The following is a 17,927-nucleotide window of genomic DNA, read 5'->3' on the forward strand; positions in this document are numbered from 1 at the left end:
TCTAACGTTACATAGGCCTGAATCTGGAGCATTTCAAGCCAATAACGCCGGCCTAACGTTAACTTACCTGTTATGTCAGAACCTGACACATTGTCTGGCTGATTATAACAGTAAAATCATTGTATTAATCATTTATTAAGTGAATTACTTTTTTTTATTGACTTCTCAGGTGTGCTGTGAATAATTGCTATGGCAATGGTTGAAAACATGGCTATAATAACTATAAGGTTATTCATAACACCAAAGCTGGCTATACCTTGAGTACTACAAGACTTTAAAAGGTTACTTAGACAGAAGCTTCTACGAAAACAGTGTTTATTGTCCAAAAAACATCACGTTCAATGTTTTTTTGTTTTGATTACATTGGCAGGACAGATCACAGCACATGTTGAGGTTAGATTAATCAACTGATCAGCAACGCAGCATCCATTAGATCCAGACCAGTTACAATGAAAACACACAGAGAACCTAAACTGTCTGACTTTGATGAATTTTGATTGGCACTGAATAATAATGAAGCAGAGATTTATAAACAAATCATTTTTATTTTGTGTACTCAATTCATTAGAAGAACAGTAGAACTTTATTGTTGTCCACATGGCCACATTTTTTTTTTTTTTTTTCTTGGAAGTTGGAACCAGCAATGGGACAACAGTCATTTTAGCAGACCTTCCTTTATGACACAGTCATTCCTATGTTCTCCTGCGGTTCCCAAGATGGGGGCCAGGTCTTTAGGCTGAAAGAAATGGCAAAATAAAACATACAGAAATCATGTATTTCATTTCTGAAATATGTTAAATATAAGAATGGCCTCTGTTAAGTTTCTACATATTTCCCTGACAGAATGTGGTGGAGAATTTTATATTAATATCCAAATTATATAATTGTCACTTTGTGATGACATTTTAAACTGTTTACATGTAGCAGACTTCAAGTGGTAATCATCAGGGCACCATGGAAACACGACCACACACACGATTGAAGTGATGGAAACACGAAGGGGTTTATTCACCTTAAACAGAGTAGTGAGGCACAATTAGGGACATACCAGAAGGCTTAAGGCTTAACGTTACTCTCTCTCGTTCTTCCCCGTCTGCATACACCATGCGTCTGAGCCCAAACGCTTAAAGGAGAAGCGATATCTATAATTCAACATGTAGATAATAGCGCTAAATTACCCCAGCACTCAAAAAACAATTGGAAGTTAAATAACACATTTGAAAAATTGACATCCAAACATGTTATAAATTCAGTGAAATACACATATAAATGTACTAAACTGATTGAGAAAACTACTGTGTGCATAATAAAGTTATTTTTTACAGTCTCATTGTGTGAAAATATACCACAACAAGACATTTAGTATGTAATTACAACTATCAAGTTAGAATCACAAATTACATAGTAAACAGTCAAATAAATGATCACAAATTGAAGAAACATACCTTAAACAGAGTAGTGAGGCACAATTAGGGACATACCAGAAGGCTTAAGGCTTAACGTTACTCTCTCTCGTTCCTGCATTGAAAGACGCACGTGGAAATGAGGCTCTAACTTTAATGAGGTTAAATAAGCCACTAACAAGGAAAATCATTGAATCACACTCATACACATTATGACATAACCTCTAAGCAGTGTTTCAATATCATAAATAAAGTGATTTCATTACAGAAAATCCGTTAATGCAAAACAAATAAGAGAGAGAAAAACTACCTACTTCCCCGTCTGCATACACCATGCGTCTGAGCGCAAACGCTTAAAGGAGAAGCGATTTAATTTCCTTTGGTGTCTCGCTAATTAAGGCCCCACATACAACAATTGATAGGAACTCTTGATCGGAACCACTGAAAATAGTAGGCTACATTGAAAACAAGTTTTGCTGAAGTTAACAGTTTGTACTACATTTCTTAAAACACAAAGAGGAATATCAAATAAAACTCAAATGTCAAAATTGACCGGCTACATACTTCCCCCTTAACTTCACAAAACTTGAGCTTGCACTTTTGTATTGAATAAAGGAGCAAGTAAGGCAATTAGATTGTCACTTGACAACACCATTTTGTCATACAACATTCATGTTTCCCGACACTCACGGGGAAAAAGAACATAAGAAAGTTGATCAGGCTCTCAGATATTCTTTTGCTCAAGAGGTGCCTTATACACCACTCAATGTGACTTAAATTACACTTTTTTGTTGCCTCACATTCTTATTATTAGGCCCATAGAACTTAAAACCTCTCAAAATAAAAGGGACTTTTATTATCTTTAACTGCGTTGTGAGTTGTTCTCTGAGTCATATTTTGAATCAGTCTGTTCACAGGTCTAACTAACCTACCAACCCGTGTTCGTACCTGAGTCACTATTTCAGACACATTAGGGGGTGCGCTAGAAATGGACATGGTGCTAGTGGACCTCAGCTGATTTCTAGCATTGGGCATTGCGTCAACTGCACATACTTGGTTAGATTAGATTAGATTCAACTTTATTGTCATTACACAAGTACAAGTACAAGTACAAGGCAACGAAATGCAGTTTAGGTCTAACCAGAAGTGCAATAGCAGCAAGTGCAGGATATACAACGTTTGCATAAGTGCAGGACATGGATATGTACTGAGTATATATAAATATATCTATAAATAGAAAGATGGTTATTACTATAAACAGAATTTACAGGTGAATATGTACAGTGAATAATATACAGATGTTATTACTATAAACAGAATTTACAGGTAGATATGTACTATGAATATAATATAATATACAGATGGCTATTACTATAAACAGAATTTTACAGATAGAGGTGTACAATGATATGTTAGGCTAAAATGAGGAATATGGCAGTGGATTAAAGTAGTGCAATAAATTATGGACAGAAGCTATCCGGAAAAAAAAGTGTAAAAGTGCAGTGGAAGTGATTGCATATTACAGTTAGTACGGTGCAAAATACAAATGTAAACAGTTGGTACTGTAAATAACAGTCGGCAGTGCAAATGAGCATAATCCAGTTACAGTATGGTAGTGCAAAATGAATAAGTAAACAGTTGTTACTGTAATAAACAGTCGGTAGTGCAAATAACAGAGTGAAGGTGGATGTGTGGTAGGAGAGTTATCAGTATATGAGGGGAGTGGATCAACGGGGGTTTGAGTTCAGTAAGGAGACAGCTCTGGGGAAAAAACTGTTCTTTAGTCTGCTGGTCCTGGTCCGGTGGATCCTGAAACGCCTGCCGGAGGGCAGGAGAGAAAACAGTCTGTGGGCTGGGTGCGAGGAGTCCTTGAGGATGCTGCGAGCTCGATGCAGGCAGCGTTTCCTCTGGATGTGCTCGATGGCAGGTAGTGGAGTCCCTGTGATGCGCTGGGCAGTTTTCACCACCCGCTGCAGTGCCTTGCGCTCCGCAACAGAGCAGCTCCCATACCACACTGCCACACAGTTGGTCAGGATGCTTTCTATTGCGCAGCGATAGAAGTTCACCAGGATAGCCGAGGAGAGCTGATTCTTCCTCAGTGTCCTAAGGAAGAAGAGGCGCTGGTGAGCCTTCTTGACCAGGCTGGAGGTGTTGGTCGTCCACAACATGTCCGCCGAGATGTGGATCCCCAGGAACTTGAAACTGGAGACACGTTCAACAGCCATTCCATTGATGTGGATGGTGTCGTGTGTGCCTCTTGACTCCTTCCTGAAGTCCACGATGAGCTCCTTCGTTTTGGTGGTGTTGAGGAGCAGGTTATTTTCGGTGCACCATGTGGCCAGGTGCTGGATCTCCTCCCTATAGGCAGTCTCATCGTTGTTGCTGATGAGACCAATCACCGTAGTGTCGTCCGCAAACTTGACGATAGAATTAGATCCATACACAGGCTTGCAGTCGGCGGTGAAGAGGGAGTAGAGAAACGGGCTTAGCACACAGCCCTGTGGTACACCAGTGTTAAGAGTGATGGATGTGGAGCAGGTGAATCCTGAACGAACATTCTGGGGTCTGTCAGTTAGGAAGTCCAAAATCCAGTTGCACATTGAGGTATTGATGCCCAGGTCTCCAAGTTTGGCTATTAACTTGGTTGGGATGACAGTGTTGAATGCTGAGCTGAAGTCAACAAACAGCATGCGTGCGTAAGTGTTTTTATTGTCCAGGTGAGTGAGCACAGAGTGCAGTGCCATGGAAACGGCATCCTCTGTGCTCCTATTGCTGCGGTAGGCAAACTGGTGTGAGTCCAATGTGGATGGTAGAGAGTCTTTTAGGTGTTCCAGGACCAGCCGCTCATAGCACTTCATGATGATGGGTGTGAGTGCTACAGGGCGGTAGTCATTAGGGCACCTCGGGTTAGAGTGTTTTGGCACTGGCACAATGGAAGTGCGTTTAAAGCATGAAGGTACAGCTGCTTGGGCAAGAGACAGGTTGAAAATGTCTGTAAAAACCCCAGCGAGCTGCTCCGCACATGCCCTGAGAACACGACCAGGGATGTTGTCTGGTCCAGCAGCCTTGTGCGCGCTGATCCGGCTCAGTGCCTTGCAGACATCTGTGGTGGAGAGTGTGATTGGTGGGTCAGCTGAGGGTTTGAGCTTGGTGGCAGTTTCTCTGTTGTCTCTTTCAAAGCGAGCATAAAAGTAATTTAGCTCGTTCAGGAAGTTGACATCAGTGGCTGCGGGGGTGGAGTGGGGGGGTTTGTAGTCACTGATGGCCTGAATGCCCTGCCACATGCGTCGAGGGTCAGAGTTGGAAAAGTGACCCTCTAACTTTAGCTTGTAGCAGTGCTTGGCCTTTTTAATGCCCCTCTTCAGGTTTGCCCTGGACGTACTGTAGGCTTGTGAATCTCCTGATCTGAAGGCAGTATTGCGTGACTTCAGTAGGAGTCGCACTTCCCTGTTCATCCATGGCTTCTGATTTGGGTATGTGGTGATCTGTTTCTGGGTTGTAACACTGTCAATGGTGGTATTGATATGATCCAATACAGAGGAGGTGTAGAAGTCAATGTCCGTGTGAGCGCCACTGGTGGCTTGAGAAGCAAACACACTCCAGTCTGTGTGTAGAAACCTTTCCTGGAGTGAGGAATCAACCCCCGCAGGCCACACCTTGATGGTCTTCACTGATGGCTTCACACGGTTGATGAGGGGTGCATATTTGGGGATGAGGAACAAAGAAAGGTGATCTGACTGTCCCAGGTGGGGGAGGGGTGTCGCAACGTAAGCACCAGCCATGTTTGTGTAAACATGGTCTAAGGTTTTGTTTCCTCTGGTGTGGCAGGAAACATGCTGGTGAAACTTGGGTAGCACTGACTTTAAGTTTGAATGATTAAAGTCACCTGCAACAATAAAAGCAGCTTCCGGGTGATCAGTCTGTTGTTTACTGATGGCTGCATGAAGTTCTTTCATAGCAAGCTTGGCATCAGCATCCGGGGGAATATAGGCTGCAGTTATAATGGTGGAAGTGAACTCCCGCGGTAGATAAAACGGTCTACATTTAACCATGAGAAACTCGAGGTTAGCTGAACAATGACTCCCAACAATAGCAGAGTTTGTGCACCAGGCTTTGTTAATGTAAATGCACAATCCACCACCTCTGGTCTTACCGGAGCCATCTAATGTTCTATCCGCCCGGAGCGTGTGGCATCCCGCTAGCTCAATAGCGGTGTCCGGTATTCCGCCGTTTAGCCAGGTTTCCGTGAAGATTAGGACGTTACAGTTCAAAAGTTTCTTGCTGTGTGTGATGCTGAGTCGAATCTCCTCCATTTTGTTCACTAGCGACCGTACATTGGCAAGGAAAATACTGGGTAAAGAGAGCCGATGTGGGGTTAGCCTTAGCTTTAGCCTTAGCTTAGCTCTCAGACCTCCGCGTTTTCCCCGCCTTTGTTTACGATCTCGGCGCCGCCTGCGAGCACTTCCGCCCGGCCGGGTAGAGTGCATAGCCTCGGGTGTCCTAGCGATCTCAGGAAGGAGTCGAAGATTGTCCATAAAACTGTCGGAAATTCGCAAACCAATATCCAAAATCTCACCACGGGTGTACGATGTTAAGGCACAACTATTCTGAACGAACAGACCCGAGATGAGCAGGAAAAATACCGCATGGTCTTGGGAGTCTGCAAGATTTGATGGGATGATTTGGGAGTCAGACTGAGGAAAATTCGTTTCAAACCCTGGGTCCGGGTCATCTGATTTACTCTCAGGCTCTCCAGGAACTGTTACATTCTCCTGTCCTCCAGCATCTAATCGTCCATCCATCGAATCATCTCTGTCAGGAAGTGAAGCCACCCACTCAGTAGTACGCTCTGTTTCAGGAAGGCCACTCCCCAGTGCAGAATTCTGTGTCAAAGCTTCAGACTGCTCCTGGCTAGTTAGGGAGTTATCATTGAAAGACTCGTCTTCATTTACTCCTTCCTCAAGGGGCAGAAAGTTGGCTTGCAACATAAGGTTACGGTGGACTACCTTCTCTTGACCTGTACTGATATTCCTAACACGATAAATGTGGCATCTGGGGTCTTTAGAAACCACCACATAGGGCACTGATTCCCACTTATCAGCCAGTTTTCTCCGTCCCCTTTCACCCTTGTTGGCTAACAGCACTCGGTCTCCTTCCTCAATGTCACATCCCTTTACTCTCCTATTGTAGAATTCAGTCTGTCGCTGCTGACTTGCACTAGCATTAGCCTGAGCAAGGTTAAGTGCCTCCTTGAGATCATCTCTCATTTTTGCAACGTAGCTGACATAGTCTGTGACATTGTCATCTCTTCCAACACTATGGAACATAACATCTATTGGCAGACGAGGGATCCTTCCATACATCAGATAGAATGGTGCGTAACCCGTTGATTCATGAGCAGTGCAGTTATAAGCGAACGTCTTTTAACAGTGCAGCATATGTCACCGGTGCAGGCCGGGGCGGACTCGGCTGCCCAGCCGCCCCTGACTCCAGACACCACCGTGAGGAGCCGACACCACAGGCACGCAACAAACGGACAAAGGAGGAGGCAAGTAATTGAGTTCAAAAAATATTAGTCTTTATTGAATGATAATCAACTTGAGGAAAGAATGAGCAACTCCTGTCTTCTCAGGCTATTGGACCAGAGTAGCCGCTGGAACGATGTTCCACTGTCTTCGGGGGACAATAGAGCGATAGTGGCTAGGACGGCTTACTCCACGGCGTTGCTGCTCATCTGCAGGACTCAAACGGTAAGTAACAGGTAATGTTCACTTTCTCAACAGCAGATCCTCTTATCAGGACGTGAGAGGGGAATTGTGACTTTAAAACTCACTTCACAGCGTTGCTGCACATCTGCAGAACTCAGACGGTAGGTAACAGGTAAGGTTTCTTCTCTTAACAGCAGATTCTCTTGTCCGGACGTGAGAGGGGAATGGTGACTTTAAAAACTCACTTCACAGCGTTGCTGCACATCTGCAGAACTCAGACGGTAGGTAACAGGTAAGATTTCTTCTCTTAACAGCAGATTCTCTTATCAGGACGTGAGAGGGGAATGGTGACTTTAAAACTCACTTCACAGCGTTGCTGCACATCTGCAGAACTCAGACGGTAGGTAACAGGTAAGATTTCTTCTCTTAACAGCAGATTCTCTTATCAGGACGTGAGAGGGGAATGGTGACTTTAAAACTCACTTCACAGCGTTGCTGCACATCTGCAGGACTCAAACAGTAAGGAACAGGTAATGTCTCTTCTCTCTTCTCTCAACAGCAGATTCTTTCATTAGACATTAGCGAGAGACTCAATAGGCAGCTTTACCAGCGATGTTGTACATCTTCAGAGCTCCATCAATACGTATAACAGTTCAGACTTTTCCACAGCCATACGGTTCTTCACGAGGCTTGTAATTTCAGAGAGAGAGAGGGTTAACAGGAGCCTTCAATGAGGGATTACTTCACGACAATACTCGGTGGAAGAGAGAATAATACAAAGCATTACTTCACCAGTTTAGTTGTATCGTTCTGGAATTTGGATGGGGACAAGTCGATCATTTCCCAAGAATGGAAGCAGGCGTTGGGAGACTCTTCTCAGCATATCACACAGCACTCGTGTTCACTACAAATCCACAGCATTAATTCAGCGTGCATCAGGTAAGGCAAACAACTGCAAATCACTCACACAGTAGGGCTGATCAGAAGCCTCGCTTCATCCATGCATTTGAATGGGAATATTCAACTCTCAATTCCTCTCCAGCGTCTCTGAAACAGATGTCCTCCTCAATAGTAAATTTCACATTCACAGTCTTTTCTTCCAGCTTTACATTTGATTCAACGATGTAATTAATTCACTTATCTTTCTCTCTTCCTCTTCCGGCACAGATCCAAGCAGCCGTTTAATCCAGTAATATTCTCCAAGCAGCTCTAAACGACAGCGTCCAATGGAAGCGCTCACCCAGGAGATCTTCTACCCCAAGACACAACGACAGAGACCCAGCCAAACAGCTGATTAACTGGACACCGGTTGACTTTCACCAGCTCGACCTCAACCCTGACCTGACCCGACCTGGACTGAACTGAACTCCACACCACTGAACTCCTTCTTCTCTTCTAGATTGCTCTTTTATCCTCCTCTTGTGAAACCGAAAGCCGGTGCAAACACCGCTCCCCTCTCCCTCACACCTGCCGTGCATCAGCAGTAATTAGGTAGGGCAAAGTCTCTGCTGCACCCGGAACCGGAGTGAGGTGTTACACCAAAATAATTCCCCCCGGGGAACATGGAAAGGAAAAGAAAGGTTCCGCTTTTCCCCGCATTTTGTCACCCGTGACATCCCCCCCTGCCAATCGGTTCTAGTCCCTAGAACTGGTCTTTCTAATGCCAGTCGCCATATCTCTCAGGTGGCTGTCCTCGGGTGTCCCGCTGGGACCGTCGGGGTGGCGTTGGTGGAGCCACTCGGGCCTCCACTTCGGGGTTCCTTGGGACTATTGCCCACCCTATCATGGGCACATTGGGGGCAGGCGGCGCACTCTGTGTTTCAGCCGCGGGCTGTGGATAGTTCGGACATGGACGGAGCAAATTTCGATGAAGTACCCGTATGGGTCCCGGCTTTCCCTCAGGCCGTACCGAGTAGACTGGAGCATCAGGCCCCTGTCGGTGTTCCACCACATATGGTGTCGATTCCCAACGATCATGGAGCTTTCCTTTCCCTGGACGTCGGTTGTCCCTTACCAGCACTCGATCTCCAGGCAGTAAAGGGGCTTCTCTGGCAGTTCGATCATACAGCCGCTTGTTCTTAGCTGCTGCAGCACTCAAATGGCCTGAAACTCGCTTGTAGGCATTTAGTAATTGTTGGTGGTGTCGATTTACCCAGTCCGTGGTGTTGTACTCTCCTTCGGTGGCCTCGGTGCCCAGGAGCAAGTCTACAGGTAGCCGTAGATGACGCCCAAACATGAGATAAGAAGGGGCATACCCGGTGATGCTGTGCACACTATTGTTATAGGCTTGTAGTAACGTAGGGAGGCTCTCGGCCCATCGACACTGTTGCTCACTCTCCAACGTTCCCAATAGCCCCAACAGGGTCTGATTGAATCTCTCGCACCCTCCATTACCTTGGGGATGATACGAAGTCGTGTGTGTCTTTCGACAACCATAGAGATGGCTCAGCTCTTTTATGACTCAAGACTCAAAATTTGGACCTTGGTCCGAATGGAGGATCTCTGGACAGCCGAACGGCTGTATTACTGTTCTCCAAAGGGCATTGGCTGTAGTTTCTGCCGTCTGGTCTACAGTGGGGACGGCCCAGGCGTACTTGGTAAAAAGATCGGTCATTACCAGGATATTTTGATAACGATCTGCAGGTCGCCCTAAGGTCAGGAAGTCAATCCCTATGATGTGTAGAGGTGCCTTCGGCCGAAAAGGAACCAGTGGGGCTCGAGGCTCCTTCCGGCGTTTAAACAGCGTGCACCGTGGACAACTCTGAACAAACTCTTCAACTTTCTTCTCCATCCCTGACCAGTAGAAATACCTCCTCAGCAGTGACAAAGTCTTTTCTTGGCCCTGATGGCCAGCATGGGTGTGATAGGCAATCAACAGCTCTTGGACTTGGTCCTCTGGGACCACCACTTGATACCTGGTTTCCTGAGTTCTTGGATCTCGCAGTGAACGACAGATTACCCCTTCTCTGATCCGCAATCTCTTCCACTGTTTCAGGAGCTGTTGTACTCCCACTGTCTGAGCCTGCCTTTCCTCGGCTCGCAGCCTGAATCCCCGCCTGAGATGCGAGGCGACCTGACACAGGTCTTCATCTTCCTGCTGTAATCTTCTCCACCGTCCGGGGTCCCATCCCCAACTGGACGGAACATCCCCCTGGGTCCCGGGAGCTTCCACGACCGCCACCAACAACTCATCCTCTTGACCAGGGGTATCGAGGTGCGTTTGGCCATCTCTCTGAATGGCTGGGAGTCTGGACAATGCATCAGCATTCGCGTTTTCTCTGCCAGGTCGATACTTAAGCCGATAGTCGTAATTAGCAAGCTGAGCCACCCACCGCTGCTCCACTGCTCCCAACTTGGCAGTCTGCAAATGGACTAGAGGATTGTTGTCCATGATCACAGTCACCTTAGCTCCCCACAGGTAGTCTTTGAATTTCTCGGCCATGGCCCATTTCATGGCTAGCAACTCTATCTTGAAGGAACTGTAGTTTGCTGCGTTCCGCTCTGCAGGGTGTAAGCTTCGACTGGCATAAGCAATTACCTTCTCCACTCCTTGTTGCTCTTGGGCTAGTACCGCCCCCAATCCTGCATTGCTGGCATCGGTATACAGGAGGAACGGCTGAGTGAAGTCTGCATAGGCTAGGATGGGAGCCCTCAAAGTCCCTGCTTCAGATTTTGAAAGGCTGTTTCACATGCTGAGTCCCATTGCACCGTCGATGAACTTTTGCCACGGGAACGTCCAGTGCCAGCAAGAAGCTGGTTCAATGGCTTAGCAAGCCCAGAGAATCCTTTAATAAATCGTCGATAATATCCTACGAAGCCTAGGAACGACCGCACTTGTCTCACTGTTCGTGGGGGTTCCCAGCCTTGGACTGCTGCAACTTTCTCTGGATCAGGGGATATACCGGCAGCGCTGACTCGATGTCCCAGGAATTGTACCTCTTTGCGAAACAACTGGCATTTTTCTGGTCTCAACTTTAGCCCATATCTCTCCATGGCCCGGAAGGCATTCTCCAAGTGATGCAGGTGGGTTTGAAAATCAGGGGAAAAAACGATTACATCGTCTAAATAGACCAGCGTGGACTCGACTAGTTGCCCTCCCAGGCATCGCTGCATAAGTCGCTGGAAGGTCGCGGGGGCGTTGCACAAACCGAACGGCATCCGGTCCCACTCAAATAACCCGAACGGTGTGGTGAAGGCAGTTTTCTCTCGGTCGCGGTCATCCATCTGTACTTGCCAGTATCCGCTGGCCAGATCCAAGGTTGAATACCATGCTGCTTGAGTCAAACTCGTGAGTGAGTCTTCGATCCGCGGCAATGGGAATGCATCTTCCTTAGTCACACTATTGAGCTTGCGGTAGTCGACACAGAATCTCCAGGCTCCCGTTTTCTTCTGTACTAGGACAATCGGGGCTGCCCATGGACTACTACTTTCTCGAACAATCCCTCTATCTAGCATCCCTTTTAGCAGAGCGCGGACTTCAGTGTAGAGAGTGGGGGGCACCGGACGGTACCGCTCCCGACTAGGTGTTGCTTCTCCGGTGGGTATTTGGTGCTTAATCACTCCTGTACAGCCATAGTCTTCCTCATGGGTTGAGAACACATGTTTCCACTTCTTCAAGAGCTCCTGGAGCTGTAACACTTGTCCTTCCTCCAGGTCCTCACCCTTAAAAGACTCCCCCATCAAATGGGTCGGCATTTCCCCTCTCACAGGGCCTGAACTGGCCTCCACTGGACGGACGGCAACTTCTACCACCGCAGGGCTCACCTGCCTGAAACAGACATCTTGTTGCTCTTGGATTTGGAGAGGACGGACAGATGAAACTCGAACCAGACGTTGGTGCCGACGAAGGAGTACTGGGTAGGGATGGGTGTTTCGCACCTTCACTGAAACTCGCCCTCGTCGTATGACCGCTAGCCCATGGGCTACTTCGATGGGTTGACAATCTTCATGGGGCTCTACCAGGACACAGTTACCTGACTCACGGGGTCCAGCAGGCACTCGGACCCAGAGAACAGCCTCGCTCCGGGCTGGAACAGACAGAGCGTACCGGCAGGTGACTCGACCGATATCTTCCCGCTCTTGCACCTGACTTGCTGCATGGACTCTTCGGCAATCGGCCAGGATCTGGTCCCAGTCCTGCCTTGCTGCTAACGGGGGCGTTCGGGCCGGTCGGCCTTTAAACAGCTCTTCCCAGCAATCCAGAATGACATTCATCCCTAGCAGTGCTCGATGGAGACCCAAGCAGTGGTCTCGAACAATGACAACACCCTTCTGGTGGACAGGGACCCCTCGAACCAGAAAGTCTACCACGATGTACCCAGTATAAGGAATATCTAATCCATTCGCTCCACGTAATGTGAGTCTTGAAGTTTCCGTCCTGTGAAGCCGATGATCCGCGAATAACTCCAGAGCCAGACTCTCTGAAAACAAGGTGACCTGAGAACCTGTATCGACCAGACAATTAATCTTCATTCCATTAACTTGAACTTCCACGGTGGGGCAACGCCCAACCCAGTCGTCTCTCATCACCGGAACAGAACAAGGGTCTCTTGAAGGGGTCCCGGCCACTTGACCCACAGTGACCGGTGGGACTAAAAACCCTCTTGAGAATTTCGCCGACGGTCGCATTGGCGACTGATGTGTCCCGGATTTCCACAATTGATACAGATGGGTCGACCCTGGTGGTCCCACTGAAACCGGGGGCCCGTTGGACGCGGAGGGCGGCGTACAGGTCCTTGCCCCTCATCTGAATATGATCTTCCTCGCATCATCGGTCCACCCTCGACTCGACCGCGATGAAGCTCACTCAAAAGACTCCGAGACAACTCTGCCATCTGTCCCTTAACATCCTCCAGTAATTCTGTCCTCAATTTCTGCTTCCACTCATTTGACTCAACAGGCGCGGGTACTGTGGCGCTGCTGACCGCCACACAAACTGGTGTCCGAGTCGCCTCTCCCTGATCCGACTCCAACGCCAAGGCCTCTTGTCGAAGAGCCTCAAAAGACATAGTGGGGTCTCGTCGAAGCTGGAGCCGTATGCCCTGGCGCACCGGTCCTTCACGCAGCCCCAAAACAAACTGGTCTCTCAATAAGCCATCTCCTTCTCCCAGTCCATGATCTTGTCGACCTTTCAGCCGGCCAAACTGCTCTCGCAGTTTCAGGGAGTATGCTCGCAGAGTCTGCTGAGGCCCCTGCTGACAGTTAAAGAACTGGGCACGAAGAATAGCTACCGGGGTAGAATCTCCATATACTCCAAACAAGAAATCAAAGATGTTCTTCGCAGTGGCCCGCGTGGCTTCTGATGCAGCAAGAACTTCTCTTTTAGCTTCTCCTTCTAACGATCCTAGCACAAACTGTACCTCTTGTGATGCGCTCAGTCCTTGTAATCCAGCCAGATATTCTATCTGCGCTTTCCAGTCCTGAAAACTCAACTCCGATCCTGGTCCTCCATAGCGTTGTGCCCAAGGGGCTCCCATCATGATGGGCATTATTTGCGAGCGAACTGGTGGGACCTCTTCATCCGCCATCGCGTACCTGTGGCCGCTACAACTCACGGTGGCAACCCTGCCGACTTACGCCAAATTGTGTCACCGGTGCAGGCCGGGGCGGACTCGGCTGCCCAGCCGCCCCTGACTCCAGACACCACCGTGAGGAGCCGACACCACAGGCACGCAACAAACGGACAAAGGAGGAGGCAAGTAATTGAGTTCAAAAAATATTAGTCTTTATTGAATGATAATCAACTTGAGGAAAGAATGAGCAACTCCTGTCTTCTCAGGCTATTGGACCAGAGTAGCCGCTGGAACGATGTTCCACTGTCTTCGGGGGACAATAGAGCGATAGTGGCTAGGACGGCTTACTCCACGGCGTTGCTGCTCATCTGCAGGACTCAAACGGTAAGTAACAGGTAATGTTCACTTTCTCAACAGCAGATCCTCTTATCAGGACGTGAGAGGGGAATTGTGACTTTAAAACTCACTTCACAGCGTTGCTGCACATCTGCAGGACTCAGACGGTAGGTAACAGGTAAGGCTTCTCCTCACATCCCCCCCTGCCAATCGGTTCTAGTCCCTAGAACTGGTCTTTCTAATGCCAGTCGCCATATCTCTCAGGTGGCTGTCCTCGGGTGTCCCGCTGGGACCGTCGGGGTGGCGTTGGTGGAGCCACTCGGGCCTCCACTTCGGGGTTCCTTGGGACTATTGCCCACCCTATCATGGGCACATTGGGGGCAGGCGGCGCACTCTGTGTTTCAGCCGCGGGCTGTGGATAGTTCGGACATGGACGGAGCAAATTTCGATGAAGTACCCGTATGGGTCCCGGCTTTCCCTCAGGCCGTACCGAGTAGACTGGAGCATCAGGCCCCTGTCGGTGTTCCACCACATATGGTGTCGATTCCCAACGATCATGGAGCTTTCCTTTCCCTGGACGTCGGTTGTCCCTTACCAGCACTCGATCTCCAGGCAGTAAAGGGGCTTCTCTGGCAGTTCGATCATACAGCCGCTTGTTCTTAGCTGCTGCAGCACTCAAATGGCCTGAAACTCGCTTGTAGGCATTTAGTAATTGTTGGTGGTGTCGATTTACCCAGTCCGTGGTGTTGTACTCTCCTTCGGTGGCCTCGGTGCCCAGGAGCAAGTCTACAGGTAGCCGTAGATGACGCCCAAACATGAGATAAGAAGGGGCATACCCGGTGATGCTGTGCACACTATTGTTATAGGCTTGTAGTAACGTAGGGAGGCTCTCGGCCCATCGACACTGTTGCTCACTCTCCAACGTTCCCAATAGCCCCAACAGGGTCTGATTGAATCTCTCGCACCCTCCATTACCTTGGGGATGATACGAAGTCGTGTGTGTCTTTCGACAACCATAGAGATGGCTCAGCTCTTTTATGACTCAAGACTCAAAATTTGGACCTTGGTCCGAATGGAGGATCTCTGGACAGCCGAACGGCTGTATTACTGTTCTCCAAAGGGCATTGGCTGTAGTTTCTGCCGTCTGGTCTACAGTGGGGACGGCCCAGGCGTACTTGGTAAAAAGATCGGTCATTACCAGGATATTTTGATAACGATCTGCAGGTCGCCCTAAGGTCAGGAAGTCAATCCCTATGATGTGTAGAGGTGCCTTCGGCCGAAAAGGAACCAGTGGGGCTCGAGGCTCCTTCCGGCGTTTAAACAGCGTGCACCGTGGACAACTCTGAACAAACTCTTCAACTTTCTTCTCCATCCCTGACCAGTAGAAATACCTCCTCAGCAGTGACAAAGTCTTTTCTTGGCCCTGATGGCCAGCATGGGTGTGATAGGCAATCAACAGCTCTTGGACTTGGTCCTCTGGGACCACCACTTGATACCTGGTTTCCTGAGTTCTTGGATCTCGCAGTGAACGACAGATTACCCCTTCTCTGATCCGCAATCTCTTCCACTGTTTCAGGAGCTGTTGTACTCCCACTGTCTGAGCCTGCCTTTCCTCGGCTCGCAGCCTGAATCCCCGCCTGAGATGCGAGGCGACCTGACACAGGTCTTCATCTTCCTGCTGTAATCTTCTCCACCGTCCGGGGTCCCATCCCCAACTGGACGGAACATCCCCCTGGGTCCCGGGAGCTTCCACGACCGCCACCAACAACTCATCCTCTTGACCAGGGGTATCGAGGTGCGTTTGGCCATCTCTCTGAATGGCTGGGAGTCTGGACAATGCATCAGCATTCGCGTTTTCTCTGCCAGGTCGATACTTAAGCCGATAGTCGTAATTAGCAAGCTGAGCCACCCACCGCTGCTCCACTGCTCCCAACTTGGCAGTCTGCAAATGGACTAGAGGATTGTTGTCCATGATCACAGTCACCTTAGCTCCCCACAGGTAGTCTTTGAATTTCTCGGCCATGGCCCATTTCATGGCTAGCAACTCTATCTTGAAGGAACTGTAGTTTGCTGCGTTCCGCTCTGCAGGGTGTAAGCTTCGACTGGCATAAGCAATTACCTTCTCCACTCCTTGTTGCTCTTGGGCTAGTACCGCCCCCAATCCTGCATTGCTGGCATCGGTATACAGGAGGAACGGCTGAGTGAAGTCTGCATAGGCTAGGATGGGAGCCCTCAGAAGTCCCTGCTTCAGATTTTGAAAGGCTGTTTCACATGCTGAGTCCCATTGCACCGTCGATGAACTTTTGCCACGGGAACGTCCAGTGCCAGCAAGAAGCTGGTTCAATGGCTTAGCAAGCCCAGAGAATCCTTTAATAAATCGTCGATAATATCCTACGAAGCCTAGGAACGACCGCACTTGTCTCACTGTTCGTGGGGGTTCCCAGCCTTGGACTGCTGCAACTTTCTCTGGATCAGGGGATATACCGGCAGCGCTGACTCGATGTCCCAGGAATTGTACCTCTTTGCGAAACAACTGGCATTTTTCTGGTCTCAACTTTAGCCCATATCTCTCCATGGCCCGGAAGGCATTCTCCAAGTGATGCAGGTGGGTTTGAAAATCAGGGGAAAAAACGATTACATCGTCTAAATAGACCAGCGTGGACTCGACTAGTTGCCCTCCCAGGCATCGCTGCATAAGTCGCTGGAAGGTCGCGGGGGCGTTGCACAAACCGAACGGCATCCGGTCCCACTCAAATAACCCGAACGGTGTGGTGAAGGCAGTTTTCTCTCGGTCGCGGTCATCCATCTGTACTTGCCAGTATCCGCTGGCCAGATCCAAGGTTGAATACCATGCTGCTTGAGTCAAACTCGTGAGTGAGTCTTCGATCCGCGGCAATGGGAATGCATCTTCCTTAGTCACACTATTGAGCTTGCGGTAGTCGACACAGAATCTCCAGGCTCCCGTTTTCTTCTGTACTAGGACAATCGGGGCTGCCCATGGACTACTACTTTCTCGAACAATCCCTCTATCTAGCATCCCTTTTAGCAGAGCGCGGACTTCAGTGTAGAGAGTGGGGGGCACCGGACGGTACCGCTCCCGACTAGGTGTTGCTTCTCCGGTGGGTATTTGGTGCTTAATCACTCCTGTACAGCCATAGTCTTCCTCATGGGTTGAGAACACATGTTTCCACTTCTTCAAGAGCTCCTGGAGCTGTAACACTTGTCCTTCCTCCAGGTCCTCACCCTTAAAAGACTCCCCCATCAAATGGGTCGGCATTTCCCCTCTCACAGGGCCTGAACTGGCCTCCACTGGACGGACGGCAACTTCTACCACCGCAGGGCTCACCTGCCTGAAACAGACATCTTGTTGCTCTTGGATTTGGAGAGGACGGACAGATGAAACTCGAACCAGACGTTGGTGCCGACGAAGGAGTACTGGGTAGGGATGGGTGTTTCGCACCTTCACTGAAACTCGCCCTCGTCGTATGACCGCTAGCCCATGGGCTACTTCGATGGGTTGACAATCTTCATGGGGCTCTACCAGGACACAGTTACCTGACTCACGGGGTCCAGCAGGCACTCGGACCCAGAGAACAGCCTCGCTCCGGGCTGGAACAGACAGAGCGTACCGGCAGGTGACTCGACCGATATCTTCCCGCTCTTGCACCTGACTTGCTGCATGGACTCTTCGGCAATCGGCCAGGATCTGGTCCCAGTCCTGCCTTGCTGCTAACGGGGGCGTTCGGGCCGGTCGGCCTTTAAACAGCTCTTCCCAGCAATCCAGAATGACATTCATCCCTAGCAGTGCTCGATGGAGACCCAAGCAGTGGTCTCGAACAATGACAACACCCTTCTGGTGGACAGGGACCCCTCGAACCAGAAAGTCTACCACGATGTACCCAGTATAAGGAATATCTAATCCATTCGCTCCACGTAATGTGAGTCTTGAAGTTTCCGTCCTGTGAAGC

The 17,927-nt window shown here is 49.0% G+C and overlaps 1 long non-coding RNA gene across 1 annotated transcript; it reads right to left on the reverse strand.

Annotated features, from left to right (window-relative positions):
• Window positions 1–537: 537 nt before the first annotated feature.
• On the reverse strand, window positions 538–1,607 carry LOC307132362. Its single transcript, XR_013817285.1, has 3 exons — window positions 1,446–1,607; window positions 1,049–1,142; window positions 538–736 (listed from the first exon to the last, which is right to left on the reverse strand). It is a non-coding gene; the product is annotated as an uncharacterized lncRNA (long non-coding RNA).
• Window positions 1,608–17,927: the final 16,320 nt, after the last annotated feature.

Source organism: Gobio gobio (genome assembly GCF_949357685.1).
Source record: "Gobio gobio genome assembly, chromosome: 10".
In the NCBI taxonomy this organism is placed as follows: Eukaryota; Metazoa; Chordata; class Actinopteri; order Cypriniformes; family Gobionidae; genus Gobio; species Gobio gobio.